The sequence below is a fragment of the Pan troglodytes genome, chromosome 2 (assembly GCF_028858775.2).
Source record: "Pan troglodytes isolate AG18354 chromosome 2, NHGRI_mPanTro3-v2.0_pri, whole genome shotgun sequence".
Classification (NCBI taxonomy): Eukaryota; Metazoa; Chordata; class Mammalia; order Primates; family Hominidae; genus Pan; species Pan troglodytes.
Window position 1 is genome coordinate 18,773,920 of NC_086015.1, and position 6,845 is coordinate 18,780,764.

A 6,845-nucleotide genomic window follows, 5' to 3' on the forward strand; every position below is an offset into this window, starting at 1 on the left:
GGGGGAGGAACAAGGGGGGGAGGGGAACAAGTAAGGAGTGGGGGAGGGGAGGGGAACAAGTAAGGAGGGAGGGGGCAGGAAGAAGCAAGTGTGGAGTGAGGAGGGAGTTAAGAGGGTGATGGGGAAGAAATCACTGAGGGGGGATCTGAGGAAGATGAGAATGGTGCAGGCTGGGAGACTTAATGACAGAGTGCTCACCCCTAGGGACCCTTCAGTGATGCCCTGAAAGCCAGAGCCCTGTGGCCTCCTGGGGGCAGACATCCCCACTGAGCCCAGCCACAGTGCCATTTGGTGCATTTCGGGCTTCTTTCCTGAACCACAGGCCTTAGAAATCCTTGCCAGCATCAAGGGGCCCAAGACAGTAGTCCCTCTGGGGTGCTAAGTTTCCCCATGTCCCTGAGGGTGCCTGTGAGGGACAGAGATAACCCCTGCGCTGGGCCCACGGCTCTGGGCTGTCTCGTCCTAACCCCTGCGCTGGGCCCACGACACTGGGCTGTCTTGTCTGGGTTCACCGGAGCCCTTTCCAGGAGCAGCTGAGGACTCCAGAAGGTCTACCTTTTTCTCCCAGCCCAGAGCAGAGCTCAGGCCTTGAGCTGCAGGCAGCATTTAGTGAGATGTTGCGCTTAGAAATGCTTATGCTTCCTCTGTAATATAAGCTTTTTTAATCTGAATTTTTCAAGCTTTAATGTTTATCCTTTGTATCATTCAAAAATGTTTTTTGAATTATACACTTGTTCTTCTAGAAATGAATTTGAAATGACTTGCGATATTCGTAAGCTTGTATCTTTGATATTTAAGGACCTTGATGTTTATCATGGGTCCCAGGGGCTCTATCCACTCTCCCCTCCTCCCCTCCTGAGCACAAGGACAGACAAGGATTGGAAGGCAAGGGAAAGAAAGTTTCACCTCTGTCCTTGCAGGCAGGCACCTTCCAGCCCCTAAGGCAAGACCTTGGTAAAGGCCGGAATGGAGACCTCGGCTCAGGCAAGGGCCTGAAACAAAGCCTCTCCCCTGCCACCCTAGACCTGCCTTGTGGGCCGTGTGCTCAGGAGTGCTTGCGTGGGTATGCCAAGCAGTCTGCATGCGCATGTCAACAGCCGCGTGCACTGTGCACACAGACCTGTCTCTGAAGGGCAGGTCCTGGCCCTGCCCACGGGGCTCACCACACTGAAAGGGGCAAAAATGAGCTGCTCGTGAGCGGGACGCCTCCCACTGGTGGAACAGGCCCAGCGAATGTCCAGGGCTGCAGAATCAAATGTACCTTAGGGAGGAGGGAGAAAAGGGGAAGCCCCTCTCCATGGAAACCCCAGGAGAGCAGGATAAGGCTTCACCCCTCAAAGATGCCCCCAACAAACCAGGCACGATGGGAAGGTGCTTGATCAACTGAGAACTGAGCCATAAACTGTTTTTGGACTCTTCAGGCTTCCTTCTGTTGTCGTTTTGGCTATAGGGAGGTCCAAGCCTCTCTAAGGAAAAAGCTGTGGCCCGATGCACATGGATGCTCTAGGGCAAACCCTGGCACATCTGCTGCTGCCTCACCCCCAGTCTTTGCAGGCAGCCCCTACCAACTACCTTCCCGTCTCTTCCATCCACGGAGTAGCTCTTTCCTCTAGCCAAGACTCAGTTTTTAGGAAGACTCCTCGGAGGAAGAGAGGGTGCAGCTAGAGCTAAAACCTACAGGGCGGGTTTTGTTAGGAGGCATTGCTGTGTGTGACCTGTGTCTGAGTAGGCGGCATCCCATTACTCACCTCCCAGGTTATCAGCCTGTCAGGGAGACATGGAATGGTCAGCAGCCCATGGCCTCTGGGAAATGGGAGCAGGGTCTCCCCTTATTACTGAGAATCCTTTCTTGTTCAGGCTGACCCAGTGGAAGGCCCAGGAGAGGGCAAGACTACCCATGAATAGACTCGGCGTCCAGGAAAACTAGGGCAAGGAGGAAACTCAGGAATCATGGTGTCTGACCCCTTGATCTGCAGGTGAACCCCAAAATTGGGGCTCAACTCATGAAAGTTTTTGGCTTTGCTTAGGAGGCAGCCCACAGTGAAAGAAAGCAAGTTTATTACAGCAACAGCTACAGCAAAATGACTGCTCCATAGACAGAGCAGGGCTAGTTTATACCCACTCTTAATTATATGCTAAATAAGGGGTGAGATATTTGTGAACTTTCTGGAAAGGGGGCGGGGAGTTCCAGGAACCATGTAAGGTAACGGTCAGGGTGTTGCTATGGCATCATTCATAAACTATCGTGGCACTTGTGAGTGGCCTATGCAAATGTATTATAATTAGCATATAATGAGCAACAAGGGCAACTAGAGGTTGCTTTCATCACCATCATGGTCCTAGCTGGTTTGGGCCGGCTTTTTTGTTGTTCTTGTTACACTCTGCTTCCATCAGCAGGGCAGTGACCAAGGCTTGGAAAACAAGTCCTGCTGATCTCCCACCTCACCCTCACTTTATAAAAAAGGAGACTGAAGCCCAGAGGAAGGATGGCGGTACAGTCAGCACACGGCAGCAGCGGGCAAGGTCTCCTCCCACCCCTCCCTGTGGAGGTGCATCCAGGACCTAGAGGAGGGAAACAAGGGCGAGGCTTCTGTCTCCAGCAACACTGTGCACTAAATGGCCTGAAAACACCATCTTGTTAGAAAACGCTAGAAATACTGAATAACATAAATTAAATACCCCTTTAATGACATATGGGAACTCACAAGGTCATAGGAAAAATCTTCAGGGGCTAAAACACAGGAGGAAGGGGGGGAAACCAGGTGGTAAGCACTTGTCTCATCAACGTAAGTGACAAGGTGGTCTTTTCAAGGAATGGTGCTGGAACAACCAGACAGTTGTATGGGAAAAATTAAATCAATCTTTACTTCATACCACTCACAATAATTAATTCAAAATGGATCATAGACCTGTGCTTAAGAGCTAAAATTACAACAATTCTAGAGGAAAACATAAGGAAATATTTGTGATTTTAAAACAAAGATTTCCTAGGACAGTAAGAAAAAAATAAAAGAAAAATAAAATGGACTGGACTTCACCTTAAAAACTTCTCTTCTAAAAACACTTTTAAGAAAATATAACGGTGTACCACAAACTGGGAGAAAAATACAAATTTCTGGAATAAAGACCTCTTACAACTCAGGAAGAAAACCCTGTATTTTTTTTAAAGGACTAAATATTTGAACACACATTTTGCAAAAGTAGATATATAGATGGTTAAAAAAAATGACAAGATGTTCAATGTCATCAGTCTTTAAGGAAACGCAAATTAAAACCACAAATGAGATACTACTAGAAACCTATTAGAATGGCTAAAAACATTTTTTTTGAACTGAAAATGCCAAGTACTGGAAAGTATGTGCAGCAGCTAGAACTCCCATACATTGCTGGTGGGAGTGCAAAATGGTAAAAGTACTTTGGAAGAGCATTTGATGGTTTCTTATTAGTCACACTTCTTGTAAGAGCAGGGCGAAGGCCCGGGGTGAGGAGCAGGTGGCAGACCCATTCTGTGAGGAGTGGTTGGAGGGCTTGGGCTGGCTCAGCCTGCACCCAAAGCCTGAGAGAGGCTCAGTCACTGTCCCTCACCTCTGCATGTCTGTCCCAAGGCCTGAAACTGGGAAAGTGAAATCACAGGCAGGTTTCAGCAATCTTCTGTTGAAATAAGATGGGATTTTTAGGCTGAATCCCAAAAACCATAGTCAGAAATTTCCCCAAGAACCCCTGGGTCCAAAGATGAATAGGGCCGGAGCTAGAACCAGCAGGATGTCTGTTCTGCAAGATATAAACACCCACCGAGGGCAGCCTGGTTTTCACCCACCTGGCAAGCCGACATGAACTGCTGGCTCCTTCCCTGCCCCAGAGAAACTGTGAAGCAAGTGTGGACACCAGGAACTAAACCCTTTAAGAAAAACCTGGAAGGCTAAATGTGTCTAAAACTGGTTTGGTTGCAGGGGAAAATGTGGGTGGCTGCAGCCTGAGGAGGACAGGAGATGGGTGCAGTGGAAGAGAGCTGTATGAAATCTTCCCCAGCTCTGCCCTGCCTTTCCTCAGCAGAGCCTTGGGGCGGTCTTTACCTGCCTCTTTACTGCAGCAACAGCAGCAGCCCAGGCCACTGGTGCAGATGCAGGGGTTAATACTGAAGGACAGCAAAGGCTTTGCCATTAAGGTGTTGACGAAAGCAGATGATAACTACCAGGTGCCTTTGACCATTTAAAAGCTCCATCTTGGCCAGATGTGGTGGCTCACGCCTGTAATCCCAGTACTTTGGGAGGCCTAGACAGGTGATTCACCTGAGGTCAGGAGTTCAAGACCAGCCTGGCCAACATGCTAAAACCCCAACTCAACTAAAAATACAAAAAACTTAGCCAGGTGTGGTGGCGTGCGCCTGTAATCCCAGCTACTCAGGAGGCTGAGGCGGGAGAACCGCTTGAACCTGGGAGGCGGAGGTTGCAGTGAGCCAAGATCGTGCTACACTCCAGCCTGGGCAACAAGAGTGAAACTCCATCTCAATAAATAAATAAATAAATAAATGCTCCATCTTTTCCCCTCCAAACTACTGATTACAAGGCCGTGAGAGGCCCCCTCTGATGGTGGGTGCTGCTTCCCCCAGGGATTTTTAAGGTCATACTCTAGCCAGGGAATTTGCCTAGTGGAGTGACAATAAATCTGAGTGAGGAACAGAGGTTTTGGGGTAAAGGGGCTCATTCGTTTACCAGCTCTGACATAGATTGGGGCTTGGCTTGTCATTCTTCCCCAAAACACATAAGCAGAGCAGCTGATGAGGAACATCATACATATAAGACAAAAGCTGAAGAGCCAGTTAATAGATTAGAAGACTATACTATAGAACTCTCCCAGAATCAGGAAAGGTTAACTATGTATAAAATATAAAACAAGCCTGGGAAACAGAGTGAGACCCTGTCTCTACAAAAAATTTAAAAATTAGCCAGGTGTGGTGGTGTGCCTGTGGTCCCAGCTACTCGGGAGGCTGAGGTGGGGGGATTGCTTAAGCCTGGGAGGTCAAGGCTGCAGTGAGCTGTAATCACACCAATGCACTCTGGCCTGGGTAACAGAGCAAAACCCACAGCTCAAATATATATAACACTGAAAGATGTGGAGAAAAAATAAAGTACCAAAACCCAGAAGATAAGGGTCCTGGAGGGTAAAAAAAATAAAAATGTAGAGAAGGAACTATTATTTGAAAAAATAATGGAGATAATATGCCATAATTATGAAAAATGAAAGACTTCAGGTTAAAATTAATCAGAGTGCCAAACAGAAAAGTTAAGGAAAAACCTACACATGGACATATTACAGTGAAATCTGAGAAAAAAAAATCTCTAAAAGATACCAGAGAGAAGCAGACCACCTACAAAGAAACAAGGGTCAAGCTGACATCAGATTTTTCATAGCAATGCTAGAAGTGAGAAGAATGTAATATCTTTAAAGAGTTATAGGCAAAGTACTCTAAACTGTAGGGGTAGGAGTAGAGATACTAAAGAGACATAGCAGTGTGAAAAAGTATTTAGCTTGTTTAGGGGAAAAGTAGACACTGATAAGCATAAGCATCAATAGGAATAAGCAGGTATAAAATTGGTCTTAATGGCACCCACCATAAGACCAAAATAGAATGTATAACTTTTTGACTGCTCGGGAATACTCTGTTTGTCCAAGGGAAACAAGTGAAGAGGAAAAAAAAAAAAAAGTAAAAAAGTAATACCAAAAACAAGTCTCAATATAAGGTTAGTATAATAAATGTAAATGAGTTAAACTTGCCAATCAAAAAATAGAGACTTTCATATACAAAAACTTGTACATGAATGTTCACTGAAGCATTATTCACAATAGCCATAAAGGGGAAACAACTCAAATGTCCATCAGTTGATGAATAGATGAATAAATTATGGTATATCCGTAAAGTAGAATGTTACTCAGCAGTAAAAAGAATACAATTTTGATTCATTTTACAACATGGGTGAACCTTGAAAATATTATGCTAAGTCAAAGAAAACAGTCACAAAAGATCACATATTATATGATTCTATTTATATGAAATATACAGAATAGGCAAATTTATAAAATCAGAAACTAGAGTAGTAGTTGCCTAGGACTGGAGGGCAGGAGAAACAGGGAGTGATTTTTAATGGATATAGAATTTCTTTTGGAATTATGGAAATATTCTAAAATTAGTGGTGATGGTTGCACAACTTTGTAAATATACTAAAAATCACTGAATTTTACATTTTAAATGGGTGAACTGTGTGGTATGTGAATTATATCTCAATAAAGCTGTTAAAATGTTTAAAATGTAGGGATTCTCAGATTAGGTTTAAAAATACAAGATCTGACTCTATGTTGTCTACTTGAGACAGTCAAAATAGAAAGACACATAAATATTGAAGATAAAGGACTAGAAATATATACCAGGCAAATATGAACCTAAAAAGCTAGGATAGCAATCCTAATATCTGACAAAATATAATTTAAGCCAAAAATATAGAGGATAGAGAAAGATGTTATATAGGGGTAAGAGAAACAATAGAACAAGAATGAAAATGCACCAGGATGTATGCAGTTTCAAAATACATCAAGAAAAAAAAAACATAAAACCAACTTAAAGTGAATTTTCTTTTTTTTTTTTTTTAAGAGACGGGGTCTTACTATATCACACAGGCTGGTCTTGAACTCCTGGGCTTAGGTTATCCTCCCACCTCAGCCTCCTGAGTAGGTAGGACTATAGGCACACACCACTGCATCCAGCTAATGAAGTGAATATTTAAAAATACCATTCCCAGAAATTAATAAAGCAGACAAAAAATAAGCAGAGATATCAAAGATCTGTATAA